The sequence below is a fragment of the Rhipicephalus microplus genome, unplaced genomic scaffold (genome assembly GCF_043290135.1).
Source record: "Rhipicephalus microplus isolate Deutch F79 unplaced genomic scaffold, USDA_Rmic scaffold_385, whole genome shotgun sequence".
NCBI lineage: Eukaryota > Metazoa > Arthropoda > Arachnida > Ixodida > Ixodidae > Rhipicephalus > Rhipicephalus microplus.
Genome location: NW_027464949.1, coordinates 21,475 through 27,500, shown reverse-complemented (window position 1 = coordinate 27,500; position 6,026 = coordinate 21,475). Strand labels below are relative to the sequence as shown.

The 6,026-nt window shown below is 58.6% G+C and overlaps 3 non-coding genes across 3 annotated transcripts in view; all 3 read right to left on the bottom strand.

Annotated features, from left to right (window-relative positions):
- LOC142794191 (large subunit ribosomal RNA) overlaps positions 1–36 on the bottom strand; it is a 3,958-nt gene extending 3,922 nt beyond the window's left edge. Inside the window, exon 1 of the ribosomal RNA XR_012892143.1 lies at positions 1–36. This exon is cut by the window's left edge and continues 3,922 nt beyond it. This is a non-coding gene — a ribosomal RNA (large subunit ribosomal RNA).
- Positions 37–1,190: 1,154 nt separating this feature from the next.
- Positions 1,191–1,343, bottom strand: LOC142794190 (5.8S ribosomal RNA). The gene has a single exon (XR_012892142.1). It is a non-coding gene; the product is annotated as a 5.8S ribosomal RNA (ribosomal RNA).
- A 1,719-nt stretch (positions 1,344–3,062) lies between these two features.
- Positions 3,063–4,877, bottom strand: LOC142794186 (small subunit ribosomal RNA). Its single transcript, XR_012892138.1, has one exon. It is a non-coding gene; the product is annotated as a small subunit ribosomal RNA (ribosomal RNA).
- Between the last annotated feature and the right edge of the window lie 1,149 nt (positions 4,878–6,026).

The window sequence follows — 6,026 nt, the reverse complement described above, 5'->3', positions numbered from 1 at the left end:
TAAATTCAGCGGGTTGTCTCGCCTGATCTGAGGTCGACAGCGGATACATTCGCTTCCATCAACTTCCTGCACGACCGCGTGCGCTCGCCCTACCAAGTGCGCCCGCAACCCTGTACAGGGCCACTTCTTCACAAGGCTGGCAATCGGCTTCCCCGCTGCACGCGTGCGGCGCACAACCGGTGTGACGTGGAAGTGACGGGACACGTTCGTAAACCCATCGCGAACCGAGTACGACGCCCTACCAAGTGCGCCCGCAACCCTGTACAGGGTCACATCTTCACAAGGCTGGCAAGCGGCATTCCGCTGCGCGCGTGCGTCGTCCGAGCAGTTGCGTGATAAACGACCGTGTCGAAAGCCCAAACACCGCCGAGGCCAGTCGCCGCCGCCGCAAGGGCAGCCACGCAGCCTGGCGAGAGGCATCGTCTCGTGTAGCGTCGCCCCCGCCCCAACTGGAGTGGCCCAGTTTTTTGAACGGGACGGGAACTGCGAAGCACTTAGACCGACGGCGGACTACGACGAGAACGCCTTAAGCTTCGCCAACGTTTCGCCAACTCGTGCGGGAGACTTTTTCCGCTTCGCGGCAAGTCGTCGCGCCGTGCTCTCCGCATCAACCGCGTACGCAGCGAACCGCAAACGTCGGGCGCAGCCTCCTCACCTCCCTGCGCTTTGCGCGCGAACGTTCCCTGTTCGCGCGGCAAAGCCTGGAGGAGGCACGGCCCCGCAGCGTGTTCGAGCGCCCGGTCTACGGGACACCCTGCTTACTTCGAGGGCAACAAGCGCAACGCAAGGCTGCGATCTCGCGCACTTTGCGCACGGCTGGAGAAGCTTTGCTGGCCGGCTTTCGCTCCTCGTGTTTACCGTGCGTTAAAGTTGCGCGTCCGTGGCTCTCGCAGCTCTTGCGCGCCCGGTCGCAGAGAGGAGTACGCAACCTCCACCGCACTTTCCCTGCAGGCTTCCTTCCGACTCGAAGTCCTGCGGCGGTCTCAACGAGGTGCCACATCCTCAATGCAGTCGGTCGCCCCCGTTTCGGTTGGGCTCTGGCACGACGGTCGCCACCGTCTCGCCCTTGAGTGGCCGCTGTTGGCGCTCGCTGTGAGGTGTTCAGCGTGCTGTCCGTGTTGCCGACGCGGTCAAAACGAGTCGACGGCTCACGTTCCCTTGTGCGCCGAAGGCTCTCTTGATATGTGATCCGACCCTCAGACAGACGAAGCCAAGGGAAGACCCAAGGCCGCAATGTGCGTTCAAAGAATCAGTGCTCAGTGTGTCCTGCAATTCACACCAAGTCTCGCAGCTGGCTGCGTTCTTCATCGACCCGAGAACCGAGTGATCCACCGCTTAGAGTCGTGAAAAAGTGTTTGTTCAATTCCGTACAGTCAAAACCAAACGTTTCTGGCACTCGGCCAAACAGTGGCCAAGAAGGGCGCTTTTCAGCGCACGCTTGGACTCCAAAACTCTGCCGCGCCTTTTTCGGCTGCCGCAAATCGAGCAAACGGTGTGTTTCGGACGGCGTTTCGCTTTCGCTACTTGCGAGTGCTTTCGTGGTCCACCCCTCTATAAATACTCGGGAGGCGTCGAAGCCGGTTCTCCAAGCCGGACCCGTAGGTATCGTTGTGTGCTCGCTCTCATTGGCCCGCCTAACCAGAAAATGCCTGCGGTACACCCATTTGGATAAGAGTGCACGCAGATGCGGGCCTCGACGGCTACACATTTCCTCGGGCGGCCGCCTCCCGGCCTCCGTGGAGCGCGGGATGCACGGTCCCATCGACAAGCCTCTCCCGTTTTTACCGTGGCGTCGCGGTTCACCACGGCAGGCGGGTCGGTCTCCTCCGCATAAAAAGGGGGACCCCCGCTTTTTGTTCCACGAAATCGCACAAGCTTTTTTCGCATCCACGGTTTGCCACCGCACACCAAAATGCCGATCCGGCTGCCTACTTTAGCCAACAGGTGGAGCCAGGCGCGCCGTACTTGCGCGGCACTTCCCACGTCCACCGAAGTCGGTGCCAAGGACCACTTTCGGCGCCGGAGCCGCGTACGAGCCTACTCGAGGCGGAAGAACGAAGCCAGCAAGGGCCTGGCCGCAAGTGCGTTCAATTGTCGGGACGTCCAAGTCCCTCGTTCTTCCGTGCTTCCTCTTTCGGCAAGTCGTTGCGGCACCTTCCCAAAGCGCGCAGACCCGCTAATCGCGACGAGCGCGACGTGGCCGTGCCGCCTTTCCCTCGGCAGCAAGCAAAACGCCTGGCAACGTCGACGCTCCCCTAACCGCGATCTCGCACCGTGTTTCGTGTGGCGAATTCAAAAGCCGGCCGGCGCTGCTGCAACCATTACGGTCGGTACGCATACGCCGCGGAGGGCGGGACGGTCATCGGAGCGTGCGGTTCCTCCATCGAGTACTGCGCACCTCGGCCGTCGCATCGCCGTGCCATGACCGGCCGCGCGTCAACGCGAACCGGTGCCAGCGAGATCCCTCGCCTGCAAGAACCGACCGGCAGCCTCCGTCACCCGAGGACGCGGAGGCGCTTGCCGCGGACGGCGGGACGGTATGCACTGGTGCACAGCGGACCCGTCACATCGCCAGTTCCTTGACCGACCGCCGACGCTTGTGCCGTTCCTCTCGTACTTGGCAGTCGCCGCGCGATTGTCGGGTCTCGTTCTTGCACGCTCGAACGGTCGGGAGGGCACTCGGCTGGCGTTTCGGGAACGCGCAGCCTCGCCTTCTACCGACGTAACCACGACTCGCCGTTCGCGCTCCGCCGCTCCTGTTTACAGTACTAGGCGGTCCCGCAGCGGTCGGGTCGCGCATTTCGAGCGCTTCGAGCCACGGTGCAGTGGCGGGTCGAAAGCCGACCTATGAGTGCGTTGCGCCGTTTGTACCCGCGTCCGCCACCTGGCCGACCGTCCAAGGTCGCGGTGTTGGCGTCCGCTGGGCGCAACAATTTGTCACGGGGTGCCGCTCCACATTCAGGCAGCCCCGTGGGGAAAAGCCGACCCCGCGTCCAAACGGGGTCAGCGGCAGAAAGTGTCGGGCGCAGACGCAGCTGAGGCGCTCACCCTTCACAATCCGTTAATGATCCTTCCGCAGGTTCACCTACGGAAACCTTGTTACGACTTTTACTTCCTCTAAATGATCAAGTTTGGTCATCTTTCCAACAGACCGGCGCAACCGAAAGGCCGCGCCGGACATCGGTCCGAAGACCTCACTAAATCATTCAATCGGTAGTAGCGACGGGCGGTGTGTACAAAGGGCAGGGACGTAATCAACGCGAGCTTATGACTCGCGCTTACTGGGAATTCCTCGTTCAAGGGGAACAATTGCAAGCCCCTATCCCAATCACGAAAGAAGTTCCACGGGTTACCCAGTCTTTTCAGACAGGGATAAAGACACGCTGCTTCCTTCAGTGTAGCGCGCGTGCGGCCCCGGACATCTAAGGGCATCACAGACCTGTTATTGCTCTGTTTCGTGCGGCTAGGAGCCGCTTGTCCCTCTAAGAAGGTTGTAAGGTGCTGGGAACCCCGCACCTATTTAATAGGCTAGAGTCTCGTTCGTTATCGGAATTAACCAGACAAATCGCTCCACCAACTAAGAACGGCCATGCACCACCATCCACCGAATCAAGAAAGAGCTCTCAATCTGTCAATCCTCCCAGTGTCCGGGCCGGGTAAGTTTTCCCGTGTTGAGTCAAATTAAGCCGCAGGCTCCACTCCTGGTGGTGCCCTTCCGTCAATTCCTTTAAGTTTCAGCTTTGCAACCATACTTCCCCCGGAACCCAAATACTTTGGTTTCCCGGAAGCTGCCCGCCGAGTCATTTGAGTAACTCAGGCGGATCGCTGGTTGGCATCGTTTATGGTCAGAACTAGGGCGGTATCTGATCGCCTTCGAACCTCTGACTTTCGTTCTTGATCAATGAAAACATTCTTGGCAAATGCTTTCGCAGTAGTTCGTCTTGCGACGGTCCAAGAATTTCACCTCTAGCGCCGCAATACGAATGCCCCCGTCCGTCCCTCTTAATCATTACCTCGTATTCCAAAAACCAACAGAACAGAAACGAGGTCTTGTTCTATTATTCCATGCAAGTTTATTCAGGCGACTCGCCTGCGTTGAGCACTCTAATTTTTTCAAAGTAAAAGCACCGGCCATCTCGAGGCACACAATGAAGTGCACCAAGAAAGAACCGGCATGATGTTCAGTCCGAGCCGTCGCATCGGGTAGATGCACTACTCGTCTGGAACTGAGATCCAACTACGAGCTTTTTAACCGCAGCAGCTTTAGTATACGCTATTGGAGCTGGAATTACCGCGGCTGCTGGCACCAGACTTGCCCTCCAATTGATCCTCGTTAAAGGATTTAGAGTGTACTCATTTCAATTACGGGGCCTCAAAAGAGTCCCGTATTGTTATTTTTCGTCACTACCTCCCCGTGCCGGGAGTGGGTAATTTGCGCGCCTGCTGCCTTCCTTGGATGTGGTAGCCGTTTCTCAGGCTCCCTCTCCGGAATCGAACCCTGATTCTCCGTTACCCGTAACAACCATGGTAAGCAAGTAACCTACCATCGAAAGTTGATAAGGCAGACACTTGAAAGAAACGTCGCCGGCTCGTGGCCATGCGATCAGCACAAAGTTATCCAGAGTCACCACACAATACGGGCCGAAACCCGATCGATCTTGGTCTAATAAAAGCACCCGTTACCCAAAGGGCTCCAGGCTCACTGCATGTATTAGCTCTAGAATTGCCACAGTTATCCAAGTAGGAAGAAACGATCTAAGGAACCATAACTGATTTAATGAGCCATTCGCGGTTTCGCCTTATTTCGGCATGTACTTAGACATGCATGGCTTAATCTTTGAGACAAGCATATGATTACTGGCAGGATCAACCAGGTAATCGTTCGACTGCGCGTCCGTCCTCGCCTTCGGCGGGCCGGACGCAGTCTGTGTGCGGCGGAGGCCACCTTCAGGCGCCCCAACACGCTTATTTTGCACTCCGAGATGACGGCGTTCGAGCTCGCTACGGCACAACCTTCCCGAAAGACGAGTGGGAGCCGTGCGGCAAGAAGCACGTTCATGCTCGCTCTTTTTCGTTGCATCGACTCGGTCGCGCCGTGCGGGTTGCCCAAGCCCGCTGCACTGTCGGTGGACCGGCCGGAACTAGCAACGGAGCCGAGACTGCAAAGCCGCCAGACGACGGGTCACGCCCGCGTCTTCGGCGCTTTCGCATCTGAATCGCCCGAGGACGACACGGAACACACCTCGATATCGTGGTAAAACGGCACCGTCCGACAACCAGCCCCTAACGCATCAAGCGGATGAGGCTGCAGACGACTGCCGTGGATTCCCCTGGAGCAGACCCGAGGACACGCTTGACGAGGCCGAAGCCCGCCGCATATCAGACACCCGGTCGCTTTCGCGTACGCCGCTCACGAGAACCCCCACATAATAGCAGCGATAAGTACCCAGACCTCCTTGGGCACTAATACGAGCGTACTCGAGAAAATTTCACCGCGGGTGTGCCCCGAAACGTGTGGCACGTTGAGCGTGCCACAAGTCTACGTCGCTCTCAAACCCGCCGAGGTCGTAGAATTTGCGACCCTACTCACGAAATTCCCACCGAGGATACGGCCGCAAACGTACCGCACCTTGGGTAGGCCACGAGTTTGTGCAACACTACGCTGACGGCACAGCACCGAGGTCGTGCGCGCACGCACGGGAAAATTCCGCCGCGGTTTCTGCCGAAAACGTGAGGCACCACGACTCTCCGCAAGTTCGCGTCGACTGCGAAAGACCGAAGTCGTGAACGACGTGTCCGCTACTCGCCGCCGACACGCTGGACACCAAACGTACAACGACTCGACGGCGTCGTAGAGGCCCACGACGCGGTTTTCCTTAACGACGTCTCGGCGTGGCACCGACAGGTTAGAACGGCCGACCAACGTTCCCTGTCCGCCGTTCGGCTCAGTCGAAGGGCTCGGCGACTTCGGCAACGCTGCGAAGCCGCACGGTGACGCACGCCATGTCCCCATTTTTTTTTTTTTC